The sequence below is a fragment of the Vicugna pacos genome, unplaced genomic scaffold, assembly GCF_048564905.1.
Source record: "Vicugna pacos unplaced genomic scaffold, VicPac4 scaffold_19, whole genome shotgun sequence".
Classification (NCBI taxonomy): domain Eukaryota; kingdom Metazoa; phylum Chordata; class Mammalia; order Artiodactyla; family Camelidae; genus Vicugna; species Vicugna pacos.
This window is the reverse complement of record NW_027328740.1, coordinates 66738140-66764391: the sequence shown is the minus strand read 5'-3', so window position 1 is coordinate 66764391 and position 26252 is coordinate 66738140. Positions and strand designations below refer to the sequence as shown.

At 38.0% G+C, this 26252-nt stretch overlaps 2 long non-coding RNA genes across 2 annotated transcripts in view; both read right to left on the bottom strand.

Annotated features, from left to right (window-relative positions):
• The window catches only part of LOC140693150 (uncharacterized), a 35352-nt gene extending 15463 nt beyond the window's left edge, over positions 1–19889 (bottom strand). Inside the window, exons 1-3 of the long non-coding RNA XR_012068855.1 lie at positions 19642–19889; positions 16968–17082; positions 11899–12033 (exon numbers count right to left, since the gene is read on the bottom strand). This is a non-coding gene — a long non-coding RNA (uncharacterized lncRNA). The remainder of the gene's footprint in view (positions 1–11898; positions 12034–16967; positions 17083–19641) is intronic.
• LOC140693145 (uncharacterized) overlaps positions 1–26252 on the bottom strand; it is a 733405-nt gene that overhangs the window by 16370 nt on the left and 690783 nt on the right. The gene's annotated exons all lie outside the window — the stretch shown is intronic.

Sequence of the window (26252 nt, the reverse complement as noted above, 5' to 3'; positions counted from 1 at the left end):
GCTGAGGATCTCAGTGGTGGATTGTCTTTGTTGAGCAATCTGTGTCAGTACGAGTAGATGGATTGGTGAGGACTAAACTGGTGGCCATTGTTCAGATAAGTGTGTGATTTGGACTATATTTATTAGAGGAGGGTTTTTTTCCCCTTCAACATTGATCATTTCTAGGGAACAGAAAAATACTCTGCCACACAACATCTAAGTGCAAAAGAGATGCTACGGGATGATGGTGGTATGAAAAATTTCAGTTCTGCAGATTCAAGATTTCCTTAATGAGGTTAACAGCAGTAGGTCCTTAAAATAAAATAAGATACTTAAAATAAAGACATCATCATATGTACATATCCTTAAAGATACACATATGGTGCTATAAGTGGGCCTGAAATGTGTTCTGCATTCTAAAATTCGATGAAATAAAATCAGTAGCTCAATATGCCTGTCGGCTCTATAATCATGATGTAGCTAATGATCACAGAAAGCAAGATCAGCAAGGAAATTTGAGATTTGTCTTTTCCAGTGTGAAAGTTAATATTTTTTGCTTTATTTAAAAAGCATTTTTTTAATTAGGGCTGTCAGCATCCTTTGGCATACGGGGTTCAGTAGATGTGTTCAGATGTTCTAGACAGTGAGCCACAGCAAAGACTGAGGTTTAGACAGTAGTTAAATGCCTCACCCGTGTGATCAGCATCCACATACTGTTATACTGAAAATCGTTAAAAGTGAGAACTTCATTAAAGCAACGAAAAGTGAGGGAAAAAATTAGCCACAGACTAGTGGACGTTTTGTAACGTGTAAAAATGACAAAGGGCTATTAATGAGCATATTTTTTAAAACCCCTACACTTTAATAAGAAAAACAACAAACTGACAACAGGTTGCACACAGCTCCCTGTGGGAGAAGCCATGCAGATGGACTCTTATGTGAATGGGGCTGGAGCTGTAGAATTAGTCTTGCAAGTAACTCACTTAAAAACAAATGCAAATGGGATACACTTCTAGAATATCTGAGTGAAATTCTTGGAAACTTACTCCTCTATGAAGCAATGACAATGGCAAAATTTGTCAAAATTAACCTCTGTAGAACTCTGGAAATGAAACCAAGGCTTTCAGCAATGAGGGGCTTGTTTGTTTGAGAAAAAAAAACAGCTAAATCTCCATAAAGATATTGAGTTTTGTGGCATTGTAACTTGATCTACCCCCATCCCCGTATCCTCTCCTTAAATGGTGGCCTTTAAAAGCAACAGTCTCACAATCAAGGTAGGGGCAGAATTGATTTGAAGTTACCCAAAAAATCCGTCCCCAGAGAGCTGTCACTATTTGATTTATTTCAAACTCATGCTGTGCAAACAGCCTGTCCCGAGTGTGTGTGGGAAACAATCAGCAGTGAGTATTTAACATTACAACTGCCTGAGGCAGTGGTACCGGTAGAGGCTAACTAGATGTTGACTAGGAATCTTAGAAGGCAAAATTGAGTAATGAGACGTTCTGGGGGTGGAGGTAGGGTTAAAAAGCTCCAAAGAATTCTGAGAATTTAGAAGGCCCTACACATGTGTGGCACATGGCAAGGAAAGATCTGAGAAAACCTTAAGCCTTCAACTCTGGCAGAACTTGAGGTTCTGCATAAGCAAGAACTAAAGGCTACGGAAGAGCTGCAGACAGCCTGCCGGTGCTGAGGGCATCCCTCAGCACGTGGACACACAGCCACCTGGCAACAGCTCAAACGATTGGCACCAGGCATTGAAGAATATCACTATCTGATCATTATTACAGTGATGACAACTAGGCTTTCAGCACACACACTGATCTCATGGCCATGCATGATACAGAATAGAAAATTTACAGAATTTGTTCAGGAAAGTAACTAAATAAACAGCTGCAGCAGCAATGACAATGGAAGCAACGATCAACCCTGGAGATGCAGAAAATCTGGCTTTCAGATCTGCCACATTGTAATATTTTAAATGTCCAGTTTTCAACAGAAAATTACAAGATGTACAAAGAATCAGAAAAGTTTGGCCATAACAGGGGGGAAAAAGTAGTCAATAGAAACTCCCTGAGGAAGCCCAGACACTGGACTTATTAAACAAAGACATAAATAAGCAATTACACATATGTTCAAAGAGCTAACAGAAACCATGCCTAAAGAATAAAATTATGTAAACATCTCTTTGTACAGAGAATATCAATAGATACAATTTATATTAAAAAGCAGCTAGAAATTCTAGAGATACAAATATAATGACTAAAATGAAAACTTCAATAAGAAGTATCTCTGTAGATATGAACTTGTTGAAGAAAATGTCAGTTAACTTAAAACTAATGAGATTATACAGTCTGTGGAACAGAAAGAAAAATGAATGAAAAAAATGAACACTGTGTCAGAGATAGGTGGGACACCATCAACAATACCAATACGCACATACTGGGAGCGCCAGAAGGAGGGAGAGAAAAAAAAGGGGTAGAAGAATATATAAAGAAATAATGTCTGAAAACTTCCCAAATTTGATGAAAACATTAATTTGTACATCCCAGCAGCTCAACAAACTCCACGTGGTATAAACGTAGAGACATCTAAAATAGGCACATCAGACACAGTGTATCAAAAGACAAGAACAAAGAATCCTGACATCAGAAAGAGAAAAGTGGCTCAACATATACAAAGGCTCCTCAGTAAGACAGTTGATTTCTCATCAAAAACCATGGAGACCAGAAGGCATTGGGATGGTATCGTCAAAGTGATAAAAGGAAAAGACTGTCACCAAGTATTTTATAGCCAGCAAAATGATTCTTCAAAAAAATTAAAGGAGAATTTAAGACACACCTACAAAAATAAAATCTGAAAGAATCCATTGCTAGCAGGCCTGCCCTACAAGAAATGCTAAGGATAGTCCAACAGCTGTAAATGAATGGACACTCAACTGAAAAATAAAGAACACTAGTAGAGGTAACTACATGAGTAAAAATATAAAACAGTATAGAGTATTACATGTAAGTGTTTTCTTCTATTTGATGTAAAAGACAACTGCATGAAACAATACTTATGAAACTGTGTAGATGTGCTTATAAATACATAAAGGTGTAATTTGTATGACAGTGACAGCATGAGGAGGGGGAGGGAAAAGACCGATACCAAAGCAAAGTTTTTGTATACAATTGAAATTAAGTTGGTATTCATGTGAACTCGATTGCTTTAAAACAAGATGTTAATTATAATCTCCAGGGCAATGGAGGAGGAGAAGGAGAAAAAAATAAAATAAACAACAAATTAAAATGGCACACTTGAAAATGTCTACTTTGTATAAAAAAGTGTAGTAATAGGGGAAATGGGAAAAGTTAAAGACATATAGAAAGCAGATAGCAGATGTAACTTCAACCTGGTAAGAAATTACATTAATGTAAATGAATTAAACATTCTAATCAAAATACTAAAGGTAGAAATAAATGGAATAGAGAATAGATGAACAACAGAGAATAATCAACAAAAAGAAAAGTTGGTTCTTTGAAGAGATCAACAAAATTGACAAATTTTTAGCTAGTACTGAAGAAAAAAGAGAGAAGATTCAAATTACTAAAATGAGAAATGAAAGGAAGGATGTCACTACTGCCCTTACAAAAATAACAAGGAATATAAGGGAATACCATGAATAATTATATAGCCAATAAATGAAATAATCTAGATGAAGTGAATAAATTCCTAGAAGGACATAAATGACTGAAGCTAATTCAAGGAGAAATAGAAAACTCAAATAATCCTACAATAAGTAGTGTCTGAAATAGTAATCCAAAACATTCCCACATGGAAATGCTAGGCCAGTATGGCATTGCTGGTGAATTCCATCAACTACTTAAAGAAAAAACAAAAATAAAAACAAAAAAATCCTTCACAAATTCATCTGAAAATAAAGAGTTGGGCACAGTTTTCAATTCATTCAATGAGACTAGTATCACACTGTTACCATAACCAGACAAAGGCATCACAAGAAAACTAAAGACAATCCCTTATGAATATAAATGCAAAAATCCCCAACAGAAGACAAGCAAATCCAATCCAGTAACATATAAAATAGGCCACAATTAAGTGGGATGTATCCAGGTATGCAAAGGCAGTTCAACATACAAAAGTCAATTCATGTAATATGCCATATTAATAGAATAATGGATAAAAACTAGGAATAGAAGAGAACTTCCTCAATTTGACAGAGAACATCTATGAAAAACCTGGAGCAAAGATCATACATAATGTTGAAAGACTGAATTAACTCCTCCCAAAATCCACATTGTACTAGAGGTTCTAGTCAAAGCAACCAGACAAAAAAAATAAAGCCTTTAGTTTAGAAAGAAAGAAATAAAACTATTTCCATTCCAGATGACATGATATTATATATTGAAATCACAAGGAATCCACAAAGAAAATAAAGAGATAGAAAAGAAAAAAAAACCTATTAGAATTAATAACCCCGTCAGACCAAAATTGTAAGACACAAATCAACATATAAAAAGTAATTATATGTCTATACAACAGCAGTGAATAATCTAAAAATAAAAAGAAGGAAACATTTTCATTTACAATAGCATCAAAAAGAATAAAATACTTAGGAATATTAAGAACAATATGTGAAATACTGAGAAAAATGTCTGAAACTTGGATATTGAAAACTAAAATACTACTGATAGAAGTTAAAAATGACCTAAAATAAATGGAAAGCTCTTCTGTGTTCATGGATCAGAAGCCTTATTATTGTTAGTATGGCCATTGTCCTCAAAATGACCTATAGATTCAATGCAACTCTGGCTTTTTGGCAGAAATGAACAAGCTGATCCTAAAACTAATATGGAAATGCAACATACCCAGAATAGTCAAAACAGTCTTCAAAAAGAACAAAGTTTTGAAGTTTCCAAATTCAAAACTCACTAACAAAACTGTAATCCATACAGTGTGGTACTTGCATAAAGGACAGACAAATATATTGAGAGAAAAGAACTGAGAGTCCATAAACAAACTCTTACACGTAGCCAGTTAATTTTTGACAAAGGTGCCATTACACTCCAATGGGGAAAAAATAATCTTTACAAAAATGATGCTGGGACACCTGAACATACACCTGGAAAGAAAGAAAACTGAACTTTTATCTTAACACCATTTATGAAAATTAACTCACGATAAATCACAGACCTGAATCTATAAAACTTTTAGAAAATGAACAATGAGAAAATCTTTAGGACTATGGATTACAAATATTTCTAATATACGACACTAAAGGCACAAAAAACAAAAGAAAAAAATCAAGTAAACTGGACTTCAGTAAAATTAAAAACTTCTGTGCTTCAAAGGACTTTATCAAGAAAGTAAGAAGACAGTCCACAGAATGGGTTAAAATATTTCCAATATTTTCCCTGATAAGGGACTTTTATCCAGAATAGAAAAAGACGGCTTAAAACATGACAATTCAAAGACAAATACAATTAAAATGGGCAAAGAATTTGAATACATGTTTCTCCAAAGAAGACATACGAATGGAAAATAAGCACATAAAAAGATGTTCAACATCAGTAGGCATTAGGGAAACAGAAATCAAAAGCACAATGACATGCCACATCATACCAACTAGGATGACAAAGATATATGATATATGATATATAAATATGTATCTATAAACCTGGTAATAAAAAGTGTTGATGAAGATGTGGAGAAACTGGACTTCTCATACATTACTACTGGAAATATAAAATGGTGCAGTCACTTTAAAAGCAACTTCAGCAATTCCTCAAAATGTTAAAAGCAGAATACATCCCAGCAATTCCATTTTTGATATATCCCCAAGAGAACTGAAAATATGGGTTCACACAAAAACTTGTCCATGAGCATTTACAGCAGAATTATTCATCATTAACGGATGGATGGATAAGCAATGTGGTGTACTTATAACAATGGCATATTATTTGAAAGCAAAAAGGAATTTGGGTACTGATATAAGCTACACCATGGATGAGCCTTGACAACATCACACTAAATGAAAGACGACAATCAAAAAGGCAGCATACTGTATGGTTCTACTTATATGAAATGCCCAGAACAGGCAAATCCGTAGAGACAGAAAGTAGAGTGTTGGCTGCTGGGGGCTAAGGGAAAGGAAGGTTAGGGTGTGACTTACTAAAGGGTACTGGTTCCTTTTGGGGGTGATGGCTACAGAACCCTGAAATGTACTTAAAACCCTAATGCACAATTTAAAAGGCTGTATTTTATGGTATGTGAATTATATCTCCATAAAGCTGTTATTCTTGAAGCTGAGCCCACCTATGGAGCAATTGGTACAGCACTGACTGCGGCATCTGGAGGGGGATGGACCCACCCGCCCACCACAAAGGAGAGCAACACCTGACCCAGTGTTGGAGGGGCATGATGTTCTTGCTGGTGGACACTGTGAGCAGAACAGACGAGGGGGCCAACAGAGCAAGCTGAGTTCGTGAAACAGGGCGAAGACACAAAGACCTCTCAATAAAACCATTATGAGCGCACAGTCTCTAGGAGAACATATCTTTGTTTTTTAAATCTTTTAAATCTGTTTTGTTTTCTATTACCTTTTAAATCTTTACTTTTTAAACAGTTCTATATGTTTACAGTTCTCATTTCATTTTTAATTCTCTTGGTTTTGATCTGTTATTGATTATTCACAGGTTTCAAACATTGTGTTTTGATTTTTTTCTTCCTTTTATTAAGGTTTTTAGAAGACATCTCAACTCGATTCCTAATCTGCTTCAACTTGCTCTTCTATTATTGATTGTACACTGTTTTCAAACCTCCTTTTCCTCCATTCATTTAAAATTCTCTCTCTCTCTCTCGTTTTAAAGTTTTATTCCCACATAGGCTTTAGATAGATAAACAAATAAACTACTTTAAGGACCACAATACATAACAGATACTCCTTAAGCCATAGTGCCAGAGAGATATGAGCAGTATGACGAAACAGAGGCAGTACTACGAATTAAAAGAGCAAGAGAAATCCCCTGAAAGAATGATCAATGAAATAGACATTGATGGCTTACTAGATCAAGATTTAAAAAAAGAAGTGATCAAATTACTGAAGGAACTAAAAGAGGTAGTGTTTAGAGACATAAAATATGTCAAAAACAAAATAGAAGCTATAAAGAAGAGCCAAGTAAAATTGGTAAATTCATTGGCTGAAATGAGATCTGACCTAAAGGCTGTACAAAGCAGGCTAGATAATGCAGAGGAACGAATAAGTGACCTAGAAGACAGGATAACAGAAAGCACCCAATCAGAACAGCTGAGACAAAAACAATGAAAACAATACAAGGAACCTATGGGACAATATAAATCATGTCAATCTATGTATAATAGGGGTTCCAGAAGGGGAAGAAAGAACAAAGGGGATGGAAATGGTATTTAAAGAAATCATGACTGAAAACTTCCCAAACATAAAGGAGGAATCAGACACCCAAGTACAGGAGGCTCAGAGGTTCCCAAACTGGAAGAGCCCAAAAAGACCCACACCAAGACATATCATAATCAAGATGGCCAGACTGAAGGATAAAGAAATGATCCTAAAGGCAGCAAAAGAAAAACAAAGAGTGATTCACAAGAGAAGGCTCTCAGCTGATTTCTCTACAGAAACACTACAGGCCAGAAGGGAGTGGCAAGATATATTCAAAGTCCTGAATGAAAAAAAAAAGATGCAGCCTAGGACACTTTCTCCAGCAAGGCTATCCTTTAGAGTAGAAGGAGAGATAAAGAATTTAACAGAGAAGCAAAAACTAAAAGACTTTAGCAACACTAAACCCATGCTAAAAGAAATATTGAAAGGTCTATTCTAAAGAGAAAAGAAGCACGATGCTACAAAAATGAGAACTAATAACTGGAAAGCTGATAACTATCATGAATTACAAATAGAATAAACATGAAATTGTAAAAGAAGACATCTAAATCATTGAGTGGGAGAGGGAAGCAAGAAAATATAGAGTATTATTTTCTTTCTTCTTTTTTTTAAATTTTTTGTTCTCGGTAGGATGGGTTTGAGATTACATTTCTATCTGTTTAGTACACACAGTTAGAGTAATTGGTTAACAGACTTACAAAAAAGTGTAACTACAAGCCAAAAACTTACAAGTGAGTCACAAAAACTAAATACAATCCAAGATAATCAAAGGAAAATTACCATACCACAAAAGGAGGAAGAAAGGAACAAAGAAGAAATACCAAATCAACTGCAAAAATAAGTTCAAAATAGCAATAAACCCTCATCTATCATTAATTACTGTAAATGTTAATGGACTAAATGCTCCAGTCAAAAGACAGAATGGCATATTGGATAATAAAGCAAGAACCCTCAATACACTGCATACAAGAGGCACACTTTAGGGAGAAGGACACATATAGATTGAGAGTGAATGGATGGAAAAGGATATTCCATACAAATGGAAATGCCAAAAAAGCAGGTGTAGCAGTACTGATTTGAGACAAAATAGACTTTAAAACAAGGGCCATAAAGAAAGATAAATAAAGACATTTTATGATTAAAGGAGCAATACAAGATGAGGATATTACAATCAATAATGTGTATGCACCCAACATGAGAACCTAAGTACATGAAACAACTACTAACAGAGATAAAGGTGGAAATTGATGGGAATACAATCATTGTCAGAAATTTTAACACCACAATAACATCACTAGACTGATCTTCCAGACAGAAAACAAATAAGATAACAGAGAAATTACATGATATAATAGAAAAATTAGATCTAGTGGATGTTTTCAGAGCATTACAACCCCCCAAAATAGGATACACATTCTTTTCAAGTGCGCATCGAACATTTTCTAGGATTGATCATGTACTTGGTCACAAAAGAAGCCTCAACAATTTCAAGAAGATAGAAATTATCTCAAGCATCTTTACTGACCACAATGCAATTAAACCTGGAAATCAACTACAGAGAAACAAAGGAGAAAAAAAGGAAAGCATAGAGATTAAGCAACATGCTATTAAAAAACCAATGGGTCAATGATGAAATCAAAGTTGAAATTAAAGAATACCTTGAGACAAAGGGAAATGAAAACAAAACCAAACAAAGCTTATGGGACGCAGCAAAAGCAGTGCTAAGAGGAAAGTTTAGGGCGATACAGGCTTTCCTCAAAAAAGAAGAACAATATCAAATAAACAATCTAACCCACCAAATAAAAGAACTAGAAACAGAAGAACAAAAACACCCAAAAGTCAGCAGAAGGAAGGAAATAAAAAAGATCAGGGAGGAAATAAATAAAATAGAGACTAAAAAAAAAAATTAAGAAAATAATCAATCAAATCAGAAGCTAGATTGACAAACCTCTGGCAAAATCACAAAGAAGAAAAAAGAGAGCACAAATTTGCAAAATAAGAAAGGAAAATGGAGAAATTACAACAAATAACATAGAAATACAGAATATCATATGAGGATATCATGGAAAACTACATGGAAAAAAAATGGATAACCTAGAGGAGATGGACAAGTTTCTGCAAACATACAGTCCACCAAGACTGAATCAAGAAGAAACTGACCACTTGAACAAACCAATCACTAGGCTTGAAATCAAATTAACAATAAAAAAAAAACCTCCCTAGGAATAAAATTCCGGGATTGGACAGCTTCACCAGGGAATTCGACCACACATACAAAGAAGAACTCATACAAGTCCTTCTCAAACTCTTCCAGAAGATTGAAAAGCAGGAATATTCCCAAACTCATTCTATGAAGCCACAATCACCCTGATATCCAAACCAGGCAAAGACACCATCAAAAAAGGGAATTACAGACCAATATCACTGATGAACACAGATGCAAAAAGTCCTAACCAAAATACCAGCAAATAGAATCCAACAGCACAGAGAAAAGATAATACATCATGCTCAAATGGGGTTCATCTCAGGGACAGAACGGTGGTTCAACACATGCAAATCAATCAATGTAATACTTCACATCAACAAGAGAAAGGACTAAAACCACATGATCATCTCAATAGATGCAGAAAAGCTTTTGATAAAATTCAACACCCATTTATTATAAAAATTCTCACCCAAGTGGGTATTGACAGAACATATCTCAACATCATAAAAGCTATATATGACAAACCTACAGCCAGCATAGCACTCAATGGTGAAAAACTCAAAAACTTCCCACTAAAATCTGGGACAAGACAAGGATGCCCACTATCACCACTCCTATTCAACATAGTCTTGGAAGTCCTGTCCACAACAATCAGGCAAGTAAGAGAAGTAAAAGGGGTCTAAATTGGAAAAGAAGGGGTAAAAGTGTCATTATATGCAGATGACACGATACTTAATATAGAAAACCCTAAAATGTCCACACAAAACTTCTAAAGCTGATCAAAGAATTTACAAAGTTGCAGGTTACAAGATTAATGTTCAAAAATCAGTTGCATTTCTTTACACTAATGATGAATCAACAGAAAAAGAAAGTAATGAAACAATTCCCTTTAAAATAGCACCCAAAATAATAAAATATCTGGGAATAAATCTAACCAAGAAGGTGAGAGAATTATACACAGAAAACTATAAACCATTGGTGAAGGAAATTAAAGAAGATTTTAAGAAATAGAAAGGTATCCCATGCTCTTGGATTGTAAGAATCAATATTGTTAAAATGGTCACACTGCCCAAGGCAATCTACAGATTTAATGCAATACCTATCAAATTGCCCCTGACATATTTCATAGAACTAGAACAAATCACAATAAAATTTATATGGAACCATCAAAGGCATAGAATTTCCAGGGCATTACTGAAGAAAAAAGAAAGAGGCTGGAGGAATAACTTTCCCAGACTTCAGACAATACCATAGAGGTACAGTCATCAAGACAGCATGGTATTGGTACAAAAACAGACATATAGACCAATGGAACAGAATAGAGAGCCCAGAAATGAACCCACAAACTTTTGGTCAACCAGTCTTAGACAAAGGAGGCAAGAATATACAATGGAATAAAGGCAGTCTCTTCAGCAAGATACACATAAAACAAGATACAATAAAACTCCTAGAAGAAAATACAGGCAAAATATCTGACATACATCTCAGAAATGTTCCCCTAGGGCAGTCTACACAAGCAATAGAAATAAAAGCAAGAATAAACAAACGGGACCAAATGAACTTACAGGCTTCTGCACAGCAAAGGACACCATAAGTAAAACAAAAAGACAACCTACAGTATGGGAGAACATTTTTGCAAATGAAATTGACAAAGGCTTGATCTCCAGAATATATAAGCAGCTCAAATGACTTAATAAGAAACAACCAAATAACCCAATCCAAAAATGGGCAGAAGACCTAAAAAAGCAATTCTCCAAGGAAGACATACAAATGATCAATGGGCACAAGAAAAATGCTCAATATCACTAATTATCAGAGAAATGCAAATCAAAACTACAATGAGGTATCATCGCAAACCAGTCAGAATGGCCATCATTCAAAAATCCACAAATGACAGATGCTGGGGAGGCTGTGCAGAAAGGGGAACCTCCTACACTTCTGGTGGGAATGCAATTTGGTTCAGCCACTGTGGAAAACAATATTGAGTTTCCTGAAAAGACTAGGAAAAGACTTGCCATGTGACCCAGGAATCCAGCTCCTGGGCACATATCCTGAAGGAACCCTATATTAGGATGACACCTGCACCCCAATATTCATAGCAGCACTATTTACAATAGCCAATATATGGAGACAGCCTAAATGTGCATAAATGGATGACTGATTAAGGCCGAGGTATATTAATAAAATGGAATACTACTCAGCCATAAATATTGACAATATAGGGCCATTTGCAGCAACATGGATGTTCCTGGAGAATGTCATTCTAAGTTAAGCATGGTAACAAGGAATAAAGAGAAGTTACCTCCAGTTACAGTAATTTTGATTAAAATATCCATACAGAAAGCAAGTCACCCCCACGACTGCTGCCAGGAGGAGCGTCTGAGTGTAATAGCCCAGCCAAGCAAAGTAGATTCCAACCGTCTCTCCATAGAATTTCCTGCAGAAAGACAGAATGAAGATTCAGAAGACACACAATCACTGTAGCTTCATCCTCATGTTAATTTATTTTTTCTTTGTTTTTTGGGGTCATAATTAGGTTTATTAATTTGTTTTTTAAATGGAGTCATTGGGGATTGAACCCAGGACCTCATGCATGCTAGACATGCACTCTACCACTGAGCTATACCCTCCCTCCATCATATTAATTTCTGATTCTAAATAAAGGGGGCTTTAAGTTTAAACCTCTGAGTCCATTCACGCTTAAAACATATGCGTTTTCATAGCAGCCCCCATATTGTACCGTGAAATAAGAAATGTTTTACATATCATAGTACAGATGACTGGTTCACCTGCTGAAGAGAGATAAATGAGAACAGAGCAAAGGAGGGGACGAGGTCGACTCCGGAGCAGATGTAGGGGATCATCACCACCCACTGGACAGTCTGGCACATTCAACAAATCCCCCCAAAGATCATTCTTAACAGGCTTGGCACAAGTGGACATCAACAACTGGCTCAGTCATCTGCTCCTGCCTTATCTCGGGAACTTCCTAGGAGCAAATGCATCGTAAATCACACATAATAAGGAAATGGCTGATAATGATAAAAACTGGGAGTGCAATGTCTCTCTGACAAAATATTTATAACACTCATTGTGGGAATGGGAGAGGGCAGGAGGGAAGTGACTGAGAAAGGCAATGCCCTGTATTGTTTGTATCTAGCACGTCTGTTGTCCCTAGGTTTTAAAAACTCTTCAATGTTTCTCAGTTAATCTGGAGTAGATGGAACAGGCCAGGGAGGCAAGATTAGAAGAAAGGAGGCAGGGCATTAAGCGGTGCCAGGCTGGTCCTGAAAGGGAGACAGACACAGATAGGAAGACACAGAGGGTTTAGGGATGAGGCGGAACAATGAGTGTTAGCTCAGTTGTGTCTTGCTGTTGCTGATACTTCCCTCAACTGGCTCACTGCTGACTCGGCAGTGCTGGGTAAAACCTGTGGATTTCCTCAGCTCTGAGTTCACTCTGAGGCTTCTAGCTCAGTCTGGAGCTGAGATGAGCTCGGTGGGCTTAGCTTAGTGGGGACTCAGCTCTGAGAACAGCCTGCAGTCCTGGGAAACTTCACACAGGAACCCCCTTGGGCTGGACCAGCACTCACAAGGCTGCTGTGAGACCAGCTCCATCGTCAGAGACCATGGGTTAGAGACCATGGGGAACAGGGCTGAGCCCGATGCCAAATCAGATAGGAGGGACAAAGTGTGTTCATTCTCATGTGACTGGGCTTTGTGGCCTGGCTCACAGATGGCAGGCTCAGGATGGTGTCTGGCAGAGAAAACCCTGGCAATGGATTTGAGATGTCTTGGACTCTTTCTTGTTAAGCTTTTTGTAATACATTCTTATCAACTGTCCATCCAAAAAATGCCACATTCAAAACTGAAAGAATGTTAGAAGTTTCCTGCTCCAACTGGCCAGTGGTAAACACATCCTGCTAGTTAGAGAGCTGGTCAGGCAGCCCCTGCCTGGATATTTACAGTGACGGGGAGTTCTTTATTTACAAAGGTTACATGTCGGTAAGAAGGTCAGACAATTTTTGAACCTTAAACAGATGTCTGCCTCCTAGTCCTTGCTGAAAGGCTAGGAATAATGAGGATCCCTTCAAATGTAGTTTGTCTGATTGTTATCTCTCTCTGTCAAAAACACCCCAATTCTTAACATCAATTTTTCAAAATTCATCTTTGATTTCTTTTTATCAAAATTACACCATACATCCATTAAAGAGTCAAACAATTCTCCAACATCGATTTTAAAAAGGAGCAGTTCCCAACAAACGCCCCATTTCCTGGCCAGAAGAAACCACGTTCAGCTCCTACTGCTGACTCCTGGAATAATTACTCCCTATCTCTGACTAATATCCTTGTAACGCAGCCTACTGACTTTTTCAGCTTTATGTGTCACCTATTTAACTATCTATTATGGAAAATGAGGATTAAGCTCTGTTTCAAACCCCATCTCATATACACAACCAAACCTTCATTCTTCCAACCTTTTGATATAATCACATTATAATTTTGATCAACTCAGTATCCTTGCTTTACATTATTAGGACTCTGTACAGACTGTTCACAGCTGTAGCAAGTTGGCTGCTAGACTTACATTTTCCTTCCCTACTTTGGTTTTCCTGGAGTCCTGGTGGTTCATAGCTTAGATTTCTGTGCACTTAAAAATTCAACCCCAGACCTTCTCCGAATGAATAACTTTCTCAATACTTTCCAATATATTGTCTACAAATTTCATCTCCTTGAATAAATCTCTTCAGATCCCCTTCAACCTGGATTAACGACATGCTACTCTTGTCACAGAGCTCAAGGGGCCACTAGTGGGAAGCAACAAATGGAACACATGGACCAGGAGCAGGGAACAGATCAACATATTTCCCTGGCAAAACATACTTAAAATAGTGGGGAAAATGTATTCTTTACAAACACAAACACACACACAAACCCCAAAACCCACAAGGAATGATTAAAGAGCCATAGCCCTGCCATCAAAAACTGTATAACATAAAACAAAAATAACATAAGGAAAATATCATATAAATATGAATCTCAAGGGGGATGGGGTACACTCAGTGGCACAGTGTGTGCCCAGCATGCATAAGGTCCTAGATTCAATCTTGACTAACTCCATTAGAAAAAAAAATTAAAAATAAAAGAAAAATGTATCAGCTTTGAATATTTACATATGTACAAACATCCTCTTTTAAAACTATGTTCTACACGATAACCCGGGTTAATGAGAAAGTGCCTCTTCATGACTGTGATCCTGCTGATAATTGACGTAGGAAATTAGAGTACGACCACATGAAATAAAATCCCTTATGAAATAATGATCCTGGGTGACAATCATTATTGGCTGCGGTCATCAAAAAAAGAGAGCCAACTGGACATTATGTACCTTATGACAGGAGTACAAAACTTCACATAACAAGTATTCCTGCACAAAGTTGAACCTCAATCAGATCAAGCTTTTAGGGGAGGATCAAATCACTTAGCTAAAGCAAATACATAGGATGGAGAAACAAGTCTAACACCAAAGGGGAGAATGAATTCAGCCAAACAGGAAATAGAGAAACCCCTCAGGAATTTCAAGGAAAATGAGAAACTGGAAAATTATAGATTAGAACCCACTTGAGAGATATGCTAGATGCAATGTCTGAACCAAGTCTGGATCCTGATTTCAACCCCAAAACTACTTAAAAGTGTATTTTTGTGACAATCACGGAATTATTTTGTAACCCTAAAAAAAAAAAAAAGGAATATTCCAATTGTATTTGAAAGAGACCTTGTCATTTCACTAATGAAAGGTTAAGCTATGTAGGATTGTCTTCAAAATGATCCCGTAGTGGGGGAGGGGAGCAGGTGGAGATGAAAGATGCAACAGCAGTGATTCTGAGTATATAATTCTGGAGCTGGTTGACTGATACCGGCAGGCTGGCTGTGGTCTTCTCTCTACTTCTGTACATGTTTGAAATTTTCCATAAAATGTGAAACAAACAAAAAGACCTCTGTGTTTTAAACCCTCACTTTGAAGGTTAAGAAGTTTGCCCAAGTAGGTGGGCACCTGCATGGGGCACTGTGATGAGAAAGAACACGCACCTGGCTCCAGGCCGACCTGGGGCTACCTTGACCCTCCTCTTCTCCTCACCATCCACAGACAGCCCATAACTGCATCCTGTCAGCTCCACTCCCCAAATGCATTCCTCCCTGGCTCCCACCATCTCTCATCTGGCCCACTCCAAGAGCCTCCGACCCGGCCTCACTGCTTCCTGGGTCCCTGCCATTCATTCTCCACATTATCTTTGCAAAATGTGAGTGAGAGAAAATTACTTTAGTGCTTAAACTGTCATGACTGCTTCTCACTGCACTTAGAGTCTACACTCCTTTCCATGCTCCTGGTGCCCTTCTAAGCCTCGCGTCTCATCCCTCTCACCAGCGCTGGCTCCAGTATCACTTAAAACCTGCTGAGCACATTTGTGCCTCGGGGCCAATGGACAAGCTGCCTCAATTCCTGGGGTGACTTTTCACAGATCCTCAAAGTTCAGCCTCCTTATCACCATTTCAGCTCACATGTAACCTACTCAAAGATAGCTTTCTTGATTCATTTCCCCCCAAGTCTCCCATCACAACACTGTGTTATTTCCTTCTTTTCAATCTGACATTGTTTCCTTATTCACCCGATGATTTTTGTTTGCTCGGTTGTCCTTGGCCTCCCTTCCCCCAGCAGCCTTGCCCAAACAGCATAAGCTCCCGGGGAGCAGCCGGCACTGCTGCTCTGAGAAGACACATGCTGAGCGCGACATTAGAGTCACATGGTGTAGTGAACCGGTGTCGAACAGCAGATACAGCAAAGCAGTGAGAATTTCTCTCTTATTTTATAATTTAAGTGAAATCTAACATTTACTCCTGTTTAATGAAGAATTTGGTAGGTCTTTGGTCCCAGTTCCTGGACGGCAACCCCTAAAGACTTGAAATTTCCCAAGATAGGAGTGACTTTGCTATTCATGGTGGAACTTTGGATGGCTTGTGTTCATGAGATGACTCAGGATGGGGACTGGCCAGCCAGAGACACCAACCATGTGATTAGAGGAGTGGGGCTTTGAGCTTTGTGACAAGTGAGTAACCACCAGGAGAGGAAGGGGCTCAGCAGTTAGGGCTAAGGAAAGGTTTGACTTACAGTTAGGGTTTGGGTTCGCCATGTCGGTAGTGACCCAATAAACCATGGCTTTGTAATAAAGCCTCCAGTAAAAACTTGGGGCAACAAAGCTCAGAGCTCCTGTGAGCTTCCTGGTTGGTAACACTCTTGGAGGACTGTCACCCTCAGATGCCGTAAGGGCAACCCTGAGCCCTTCCCACTGGAGTGCTCTCCACAACAGCTCACCTGATGAGATCTAATGGCTGATTCTTGTCTATGCTTCGAGGAGGAGCCCATTCCCTGTACAGAAGGCCCTGTTCGCGGGGGCAGCTGAGGTCCTCTGACAGAGGCTGAAGTTGCACTGGGAAGCAGAAGCAAACAGGTGAGTGTCACTGTCACCACGTGATCCCATGTTCTGTTGATAATATGTGGTGCTATCACTTTGTGGTCATTTGTAAATAAGGGGCCCTTACTTGCCAGAATGTATGGAGGTACCATATAATTTTTCATAATTCTCACCCAGAATTAATACTAACACATTGAGGGTCATTTGCAAATATGGGTGGAAAGGAACGCTTGGATGTTACAGTCCTGGGGCCACCGTGGGTACCTGGGGAGAGCTTTGCAGATGCTTAATTTCCTACAACCGGGCCAGTCTTCCACAGCAAAAAAACTAGGCCACCCAAGTGCCCAAACTGATGCAGTGGAGGGACACCTGACGGTCCAGCCCACTCCTTGGGCACCCAGAGGAACCTGGACTCTGGCAGGTTAGGGACAGGGTCAATTCTAAAACCCAGGCTTTTTTGTCCCCACAATTCAGTAGATATTCAGTGACAGCACATGGAATATAAACAACCAAGAAACTTCACATGATGTTATACATTTAGCTTACTTAAGAAACATCATTTAAATCCAGTAATTCTCCTTCCCACCTGACCTAATTTCCATTCTCCTGTACTACAACCAGATTATTACCCACCCAGCCTTAACATGAGTCCTGACTCCACTTAACTCCCTCCCAAACACCACATGAGATGATTCCTCAGCCTGGATGTGGGACCAGCAATTACAATAGACTTTAGTGGAAAAGTACTGGTTGTGTGCAGATGCCAACTAAACACTGTAGAATCCTGGTGTCCCACATTAGTAATCATGACAGCTGTTTGCAAGCGTCCCCAAAGTTCATTTCAGTCTCTCACTGTTAATTTTGCTGGGACATAAATATAAAACATGTGGACTGCTGGGCTGGACTACTATGCTGGGTCTCTGATCCAGGAAGCTCAGTGTCTGCTCCCTGCACCTAGCTCCCTGTTCTGTTCATGCATGTGCATCAAGCAGCTGTTTAGTGTTCATTTTAATATCTTAAACACTGCATTTCAGTATTGTCTCCATCCACAAATACGTGTACCACACAGTAGTAATGATCAATCTCAGTCTTTGCTTTCTTTGGTCGTAGAGAGTCAGATAAATGGATAGCAAAGATAACAAAGTCATAGAGGGCTATAATATAGTATTTCCTTTATTTCAATGACAGGATTTATTTAAAGAGCTTAGATATAACATCCTTGCATTTATGGCATCTTTAAGCATCTGAAGCTGTTATATTTTAAACACTTCGTTTCAAGCGAGATGTTGTCAGTTAGAGAAGCTCTCCCAAATTTGAGAGGTTGCTGTCATCTCAGACGGAGTCCTTAAAAAATGTCAACACTCTGCAGTATTGCCATCATGACAAGAACCCAGACAGATGAAATTTGGAAAGCCCTGTGGCTTCCAAGTGCACAGACAGAAAATGGTATTTCAGAGGGAGAATGCCTGAATTACAGAAAATGATAAATGAAATGGTCTAACATGTATTTCCCTTACAAAGAACTAATACTTCTTTGGTTGATAATAACATCTGTCAGCAATTATGAAAAGAGCTGACAGATGCATAGTGCTTACTATCAGCCAGGGCTGTTCTAACACTGACACAGATTCATTAATCCCCACAGCAACTCTAAGAGGTGGGCACTATTGTTATCCCCATTTTATTGAGGAGGAACTTGATAAACACAGAGGCTAAATGACTTTTACAAGACCGACAGTGAGAAACCAGCACAGGTGTTCCAGCCTGTGTCTACGCTCTTGGCCTCTTCTCTTTCTTTTTTTTTTTTTTTGGTGGTGGGGAGATAATAAGGTAATTCTGGTGGGGGGTGGGGAGGTAATTAGGGTTATTTGTCTATTTTAGAGGACGAGATGGGGGCTGAACCCAGGACCTTATACATGCTAAGCATGCGCCCCATCACTTGAGCTGTACCCTCCCCTCTAGAGTCTATGCTCTTAGCTGCTAATCGTCACTGTCCCACATTGTAACTCTGGGGGAACTACAGTTCATTCATTCACTCGTTAAACTCAGCCTTCCTGGTGCCTGGGATTCCGCAGTGAACAAGAAAACATGGTTCCTGCCCTAAATGAGCTTGTCGCCTCCTGACATGTTATCTTCATTTTAAACAGGAAGAAACAAGGTCAAGAAGATTAGCCTTTTCCTGTTAACACCGGAGGACACATGAGGTCCTTTATTTCATTTCTGCCATTTGATTACACCATGGGGAGGGAAAGCTGCCTTGCAGATCCCGAAGCTCACAAGCCTGTTAATCCCGAAATATTTTAACACTATACCTTACTTGATACTTGACTTGAGAAAGGATGAAGTGAACCTAAAAAGATTCTAAGAGAGTGTGTGGTTTATACAGGGTAACTAACCAGTCACTGTTTACTATCCTAACAGGAATCTGTAGGCATATTTCTTTTCTTTCTCTTTTATCCTTTTTATGGGCAGATTTTAAAAACCAAATCAAACCACCCAAACCAAATCACTGATAATTCAACAGCAGGTTCTAAATCACCCCCAAGACAGCAGCTAAACTCGGTTTAGACTTACAATGCAGCTTCTGGTGGCTGGATTGAAGAATGTATCTCTATCCTGAATATAAAAGTCATTCACGCAGCTCTTCTCAAATAGGGCAATGAAAAACTCTTGCTCCGGCTTGATGATACTTTCATCCACTTGGAGGACTTTCATAAAACAGCTGAAATTATCAAAGGCTGAGGACCGGGTTTTCAGATAATTGGGCTTCAGAGGCAATTTTATGTGCAGTATCTCAGTGTATGTACAGAGCACCTCCAACAGGGTGTGTACTTTTCAAATACAAACTTGTCATCCAAAACCTATATTGGGAGAATGAAAACACAAACCAGGAAACTATTTTCACATTTTAGTATTCAGATTTTTCTTATGTTGCTGGTAGTTAAAGCACTTGGGCAAAAACACACACATATGACACAGGTAAAAGTGAAGATATAATAAAAATAGATTTACAAACCATCATACATTTTTGCCTTAAAGATAATTTCTTTGTAGAAATTACTGAAAAGTTATTTAAAATCCTTACAGTTCATTCATAAAATAACCAATGTTTTAGATGAAGAAATGCAAACTTGTTAGTTTTTACTCCAAATTAGTAACTAAAAATAGAAACACCATAATATTCTTTGCAGTGGTATTGTAATGACAATTTTTTAAATTGCTGAAACCTAGGACTATTTACATATCTGTTCAATATAGTGTTAAACTGCCATTAAAAGGGATTTAAAAGAATTATATTTATTTATATGGAATATATAATAAAAGGAAAATGCAAAAAAAGTGAAATAGTAATTTTCCTTTTTGGAAGGGAAAAATATCTACATTTGAACAAAAAAATGTTTAGAAGGATTTTAAGATTCTTTATGTATAATTAAGGTACAGATGTTCTTAATTCCACTGTTCTTTCATTCTCAATATTCGGGGGTAAATTTTTATAATAAAAAATCTTTAAAAATGTTCTTGCATAAATACATTAATCGATATATTTATGAGTGAATTCTCTGGCTATTAAAAAGGATCTCCTAGCTTTGGATCTGAAACATACATTCCATAATGCAGATTCTGACTGACTCGCCTCCCAGCCCACAGAGAAGGCACGGCTAGTGTGACATGTTTCAAATATCATTCCAGGTAACATGCAGGCTCCCAGCCAATGGCTGCAAAGGGCCTGACACTGATCTGGTTGCTTCCAGCTGCAGACCATCACAGATGAGATCAGATTCAAAGGCTCATGTTTTCTCTGTCAAAAGAAATCAGAAAATGTTAGGCTTTTACTTTCACCAAGGGAACAAGAAGTTGTTTGATTATTTTTATGCAAAAAAATAACAACAAACCAATTTGAACCTGATGAAAAGACATTTGCTCAAAACAGCACAGTAGCAATGAAGGTGCTCTGGCTGGCAGGGACTTGTTGGATTCCCGTGAGTGCTGGACTCCTCACATGGAATCCCCTTGGCACTCCAGAAGGCCTGTGGTTGTCCCCATGGGTTTGTGGCCATATGTGGCACACAAAAGTCTCTGGCTTTGCCACAATTTCAAGGCTTTTTTTGGCTTATGAAATGTTTTGCACTCAAATGGAGTTTTCTTGAGTCCACTCACTGATGTCATTTACCAGAGTTGTAGTCCAGATCTGACATTCTAGACTCTTAAATTCTTGCAGACATTCAAATGGTTCAGGTTTGGATGTGTATTCACCTTTGGAGGCCTGGACCAAATTCGATAAAGCCACCCGGACAAGTTCAGCAAAAGGCAAAGAAATTTTTCTCTCTGCAACACTGAGATATCTGTGAAGCTATAAAAACTTCTGCATCTATAAAAATAGACAACCAACTCATCAATAATATATCTATCCATAATGCATGGCCAGTTAAAAAATATACTGTATTAACTGCTATTAAAGTCTATCTGGCTTTTGTCAAATTGTGTCCTAAACTGTAAATATATAAATGCAGAAAATTTTTGACCTTTTAAGAGAAAAAGGAACCCTCCTACTCGGTTGGTGGGAATGTACATTGGTGCAGCCACTATGGAGGACAGTATAGAGGTTCCTTAAAAAACTATAAATAGTTTTCCGTGTGATACAGCAATCCCATTCATGGGTATATGTCTGGAAAAAAATATAATTCAGAAAGACACATGCACCCCAATGATCACAGCAGCACTATTTACAATAGCCAAGACACTGAAACAACCCAAATGTTCACTGACAGATGACAGGATAAAGAAGGTGTGGTATATTATATATATATATATATATATGTATATATATGTATATATACATATATATACATATATATACACACACAAATACACACACACACACACACACAATGGAATACTGCTCAGCCATAAAAGATAAATTAATGCCATTTGCAATAACATGGATGGACCTACAGTGAATTATGCTAAGTAAAATAAGTCAGAGAAAGAAAAACAAATATTCTATGTATTAACTTATATGTATATCTTAAAAATAAAACAAATTAATGACTATAAGAAACAGAAATAGACTCACAGGTACACAGAACAGACTGGTGGTTACCAATGGGGAGAAGGAGGAGAGGGGAGGAAGGAAGGGGGTAGGGGATTAAGAGGTAAAAAGTACTACATATAAAATGGATAGGTTATAGGGCTGTATCATACAGCACAGGGAAATATAGCCATTATTTTATGGTGACTTTAAATGGAATATAATCTATAAAAATTTTGAGCCTCTGTGTTGTACACCTGAAACTACTATGATGTAAATCAACTACTCAATTACAAAAGTTTTAATCAAAGTTTTCTTTTCTTATTATTTGCAATAATTTAGAAGCCAGTACTGTCAATAGAAACATAGAGCAAGTCACAATTTTCCAGTAATCCCATTTAGAAAATAAAAAGAACAAGCGAAATTAATTCCAGTAATAATTATTTTATCTGAAAATATCCAATATACTATCATTTCAAAAGTGTGATCAACACTTTTAAAACTTATTAATAAATATTTTACATTATTTTTGTTGTACGAAGTCTTGAAAATCTATTACGTATTTTCCACTTATAAAACAGCTCAAATCACAATAGCCACATGTGGCTGGTGGCTACCATACTAGACAGAACAGATTACACCATTCACACTTCTGATAAATTACCTGCTGTTACTTATTTAAAAATATTGCAGAAAAGGTTTTAGATATTCCCTATATCAAACAAATCAACCTTGACGGGTGGGGAGTATCTTCATTATAAAGTGAAAAATAAAGATAAGAGAGCCATGGTTACATGTATGTTAATGTAACAATACCTTCTTAATTCATTCAGGACTTTACAATCTTTCTAAATATGCCAAGGATTCACTGTCACTGCACAATGTTTTTCACTATTATAATCTTTGGAATTGAGAGGCTTCTGATGACCCTGCTTTGTGCATCTCTACATAAAAGAAAATAACAAAACAGAGAAAAAATACCTATTGAAGATAATTTTGGGGGGAGTGTATAGCTCAAGTGAAAGATCATATTCTTAACATGCACAGGGGCCTGGGTTCAATACCCAGTACTTCTTCTAAAAATAAAATAAATAAAAACCTAATTACCACCCCCTGTAAAAAATTAATTAATTACTTTAATAAAAAGTTTAAAAAAGATAATTTAGTGCAGGCTTATCAGGCTACAAGTGCTACAATGAATGCCCCCCCATTGATTTAGAAAAAGTCTCACAGTATTTCCCAACATAAATGCTATAATATAATTCAGAACACATTTTGATGGTCAGTATGATTTTAACAAAAAAGTAGATAATTAACTCCCTGGTGTCAAAGCTCTGTCAGAGATGTGCACAGAAGATTTAGTAAAAACGATTTTGCAACTACCTTTGAAAAAATGCTGAGAAATGTTCTTTTCTGTTGGAAATTAGCCTGCTTTTACATTCTGCAGTAGTAGATGTGTTTACAAACCAGGCAGGAACTGGATCATATTTTGCACATTCTTTACAAACTGATTTGAATTTTGCTCTCTACATGCAAGGCTATTTTTTAGGTAATAACATAAGCTGGCCAATGTACTAAATTTTGTTTCCCAGTTTTTTAATCCTCACAAAACTGTAAGCTGCTATTATTACCTCCATATAACAGATAAAGAGCTTGAGGCAGAAAATAATTTGGGTAACTTGGTAAATGGTGGAGCTGGGTAAGACTGCAGCCAGTCTGACACTCAAGTCCATTCTTCCCACCGATGTCTCATACTGCTACCTACATTCAGCAATGACCGTTGATTTCATATTTAAGTGTAATTTCTAAAAGTGCAAAGCTATATTAGTACTGCTGTGTAAATTATTCTTTTGAGATGTGATTGCCAAAAAACTAAAACAAATAAAATCAGGATGTCACTGAGGGGAGGGCAAACTGCATATGGACAGACACAAGGGGACTTTTTGAGGATACAGTTGCACAACTCTAGAAATAGCTAAAATGGCTGACTTGTACAATTATAATGTGTGAATTTTATGGACTGTAAATTACACCTTCATATAGCTATTAAATTAAGAAACTGGGATACCAAATTAAGACTAAAACACACATATATATATCACACAAAGAACAAGAGGCATATATCATTATTTACTGCACCATTTTCCTTCATGCAGCTCCTTTCCTCACCCATTCCTGAAAGGATGATTCATTTTTAAAATAGTCTTTTAAATTATTCCGCAAATAATTTTTGACTTCCTACTATGTACCAAGGACTAGTCTAGGCACTTGGAACAGATCAATAAACAAAACAAAATCCTGTCCTCACGGAGCTTGTTTGAGTCTAGCTGGGATGGGGGTGGAGATGACAAGTCACACAACAGAGCAGCAGAGGAGGTGGCATGTTAGGAAAGAGGAACCATGGAAAAAAGATAAAAGGGCAAGTTAAAGAGAGTTGAGGGTATGGGATGAGGGTGATGTTGTATTAAATACCAGAGCAGGCCACACTGAGGACTGAGGTTAACACTAGGACTAGGAAGTGAGAAGTCCCAGGTGGACGGAATAACCATCACTAAGGCCAGCGCGCACCTCGCATGTTCCAGAATGGGGGCACGGCTGGAGCTGTGGAGAAGGGTCAGTGCAGATCTTGTACAGCCTTGGAGAACGTTGTAAGGACTGTGGCTTTTACCCGGAGTGAAATGGGGAGGCACTGCAGAAGGACGACACAATCTAACTTAGGTTTTCAAGGCTCACTTGACTGCCAGGTGAGAATAGTCGAAACGGGTCAGAGATGAAAGGAGGGAAGCCACTGAGAAGGGCTTTGCAGGAGGAGAGGACAGTGGCTCAGGGCAGGGAAGCAGCAGTGGAGGCAGGAGCCATGGTGAGAAGTGGCTGGGCTCTGGATATGTTTTAAAGGTAGTGTTAAACCAGATCTATTGACAGAATTCATGTGGTATGTCAGTGAAAGTCAGAATAACTCCAAATTTTTTGACCCAAGCAGCTGGAAGGATTAAGTTTTCACTAACTGAATGGGGGAGGCTGAGAAAGAACCAGTTTGGTGGGTAGGAGGACCAAGATATCAGTTTTTACACATGTAGGTTTTAAGATACAAGATTTCCAAGTGAAGATGTCAAATCAGCAAAAGATTGTAAGAGTCCAGAGTTGGAGAGAAAAAGTTTAGCGGGAGACAGATATGTGGGAATCATGGGTCACACAGGCGGTAGAGGAAGACATGAAACCCAGGTACTCAAACATTAAGATAACCTGGCATTAACCATAGAAGTTGTCTTTGAGAGCCTGCCTACTAGGTGTGGACATCAGTCCTATTTCCCGACCACTCGAGTTTTAAAAAGTAACTTACAAATGAATTCGTGCAAGACACTGCCTCCAGGGGGTGGGATCAGAGCTGGAGTGGAAGAATGGGATGGTGCACGCTACTCCCTACTGCAGAATGTGTGTGTGTGTGTGTGTGTGTGTGTGTACACATGTGTGTGTGAGCAAGGGGATGAGTTATACCTGGTATAAGAAAAACAGCTAGTAATTCTAGAAGCTGAAACAAGAAAGAACATCCAGATCTGGTAGAGGGAACAGGGGAAACACTGTGTATTGTAAAACATATCCGCATAATGCCATTTCCCACCATCCTTTCATCAGGAACTCAGTTGGAAAGGGGGGAATTATGTAGAAACGTGAGATGTACACAAACTTTCTGACTATGTAACACTGAATATCTCCATATGTAGCAAGTTAATGATATTTATATCTGCTTCAAGTTTAATAACAAGTTCACAACAGAGGGAAAATAAAATATTGTGGACTGGCAGAAGTACCATAGAAGGCCTTTCAATGCTCAGAATGGAAGCAAAAGCAGCTTCACCCCACAAAGAATGTCATTAAGGGTCAAGAATGTTTATATTTGCTTAAGAAATTGAGAGTTACAGCTTCCTGCTTTAAAGAATTAACTTTAAGACAGATACCATACTATAAGCAACATCTATACTGGTGCTGTCTTAAAACTATTTTTGGTTCCTGCTTGTTCTGATGTACTCCAGAAACTCTGCAAAGAAAACCTTCTATTCAAAGGCTTAAAGGAATAAAACAAGAAATAACACTGCATTCTTTTCAGTGTTCTCTGTACCGAGTCACTTGCAAATGCAGCACCCTGCCACAGGTCTAC